Below are 2876 nucleotides of genomic sequence, written 5' to 3' on the forward strand. Positions count from 1 at the left end.
CTGACTTCTTCACTTCTTGTTGTGATTTACTTAGTCTTTGTCTGTTGTAGGTACTTTGTGCTGTCAGTACACAGCTCTTCTATCAGACCCTTATTGCCCATTCCCCTAGTGCAGTCATTTCTCCTTACATCAGCATATACCTTTAATGTTCAGTCATTCTCTCAACTCACATATGTGCTACTTGATTTTTTTTCCAACTCAGACTGTACATCAAAAGGACCATGTGTGACCCATTTATCTTCAACCACCACAAATCCTAAATTTAGGCCTCTATAGTACCACACTCCTTGCGCTATTTACAACTGTTTACAGATTTCTTGTACAGAGTTAACAATCCTTGCATTTCTTCAGTCTCTCTTCTACTCTGCCTATTATATTGTCACTGCATCTACCATCTACACTAACTCATTAACTACATAGTATCAAATTCCTACCTGCTCCTTTCTTACATACTGAGCAAAGTAGCTTCTCAAATGGCTCTTGGAGTTTGTGCTATCTCATTCTTCTAGGATTGGAACTTCTTCAGCTGCAACACACCTACAAATTCTACAATAAGAACCATTTCATCAAGCATTGAAAACTTTGCACAGACATCTGGTTCTGGATTGCTTCATTGCCATTAGAAATATATAAAGAACTGAAAAAGCCTGGTGAATGCCTACTGTCCCTTACATCAAATTCCTCAGTGAACTTACAACCAATTTTGCAGCCCCTTTTGTTTTGTGATTTGATGGCTCTCATATGCTAATCTTCAACTTTCAGCTTTCTCAACACCCATTATATTACAGAAAATGGGAATGAGACAAAAGAACTTCCCCATATCAACAGAGGCAAAGTAGAATTTTGTTTTTAATTAGCTACTTCTCTGGCATTGTTTCATGAAAAATAGGAACAAGCTTTCACATCCTGGGGCAAACCAAAATTACTTCTTATTCGAGCTAATCTTCTCTTATATTAATATCATTTATGACTTTCTTAGCTATACTTTCAGAAATTTGTCCATCAGTTTGAAGTCTCCCCTGTGAATCTCTTCTGTAGAGCTTACACTGGTTATAGGAATAACACTTTCATTGAAATTCACTGCTGTTGTTTTAATTAATTTTTAAAATCATCATCATCATCATCATCATCATCATAAAAAACAACAACATCATCACAATCATAAACAACTTCATTATTTTACATGCATTTTTCCATGCTGGTATGGTTTGGTTGGTTTGACAGGATCTGACAGACTGAAGGATCATACCTTTCTCCAACGTCTTGGTTGAAGCTAGAATTTAGTGGAATGACTATCATTATTATAATGCTGGTGTTTGGTAATGGTGATAGTGATGGTCATGATGTCAAAGATGATTTTGTGAATATCATGTTCCCTATTGATTAGAGATGATGGATGCTGTGTCATGTTACCTATTAGTAAATTGAATTTTATTTATTAATTATTTATTCTAGCCTTCCTCCTACTTTTCTCTCTAAAAGTTTACCTACAGAGTTTCTGCTACCCAACCAGAATAATTTACACTAATTCAACAGATAGCAGTCCTGTTAACACAACCAGTGTTACAAATCCATGTATTTAATTTTGCTATGGACTGGCATCTTATTCAAGGAGGATTGTTCCGATCTTGGTCACTTATAAACACGATAGAAACTAGATAATCACCATTATGAGTTCTAGGGCTCAAGAAAAAATATTTTGTGAGCATTTACTTTAGTTAGGGGTGGGGGCTATGGCTGGATGCCCTTATCATTTATATAGTTGCAGATTGAATTGGTGTATTTATTTAGCCACCAACTGTCTGACTAATATAATTATTGTACACATCCTAGTTTTATATTTCTGCATTCCTGAATATTATAAGAGGTGACTAAAAGGGATGGCAACAGTAAGGGTGCCTAGTTTTAAAAACAGTTTCAGAAAATTTGTCCAACCCATACCAGTATGAAAAAGCAAATGTGAAACACTGATGATGATATCAATGATGATGTTGATGATGATGATGATTATTTCGAGAACAATGATAATGATGATAGCATTGTTGTTGTTATTAGTGGTGGAGATGATGACAATGAGAATGAGGCAGATAAAGACAATGATGGTGGTGGTAACAATGGTGATGACGGCAAAAAACAATGGTGACAACAACAATGACATCTGATTGAGACAAAATGAGAGCCATGTGGCTCAAAATCATGACCCTTCACTGTTAAATCAGCTTGTTCTCTTTAGGGGGTTATTACTGCATTGTTGCTTTAGAGGAACTGAAGAAGAGAGAGTGAGGTCTATCATGTCTTCTGCTACTTTGTATCAGTTATATTCTAGAAAACTTTTCTCCTAAACAGCTAAAGCTGCCAAATCTCTTCTACAAGTCTGTCAAAGTAATTTCCCTTTACAGTGATAGGTAGACAACTTGACTTCCAAGACTGGTCTACTTTCATTATAGCTAGAAAGGGAAATAACCAAATGAAGGAAGCTTTTCTGCAGTCACTCACCAAGCTGGAAATAACAGCTAAATCTTTCTTAATTTATATACTCTTTTACTCTTTTACTTGTTTCAGTCATTTGACTGCGGCCATGCTGGAGCACCGCCTTTAGTCGAGAAAATCGACCCCAGGACTTATTGTTTGGATGCCTAGTTCTTATTCTATCGGTCTCTTTTGCCAAACCGCTAAGTTACGGGGACGTAAACACACCAGCATCGGTTGTCAAGCGATGTTGGGGAGACAAAGACAGACACACAAACAAATACTCACACATACATACATATATATATATACTTATATACGACAGGCTTCTTTCAGTTTCCGTCTACCAAATCCACTCACAAGGCTTTGGTCGGCCCAAGGCTATAGTAGAAGACACTTGCCCAAAG

Source organism: Octopus bimaculoides, chromosome 2 (assembly GCF_001194135.2).
Source record: "Octopus bimaculoides isolate UCB-OBI-ISO-001 chromosome 2, ASM119413v2, whole genome shotgun sequence".
Lineage (NCBI taxonomy): Eukaryota > Metazoa > Mollusca > Cephalopoda > Octopoda > Octopodidae > Octopus > Octopus bimaculoides.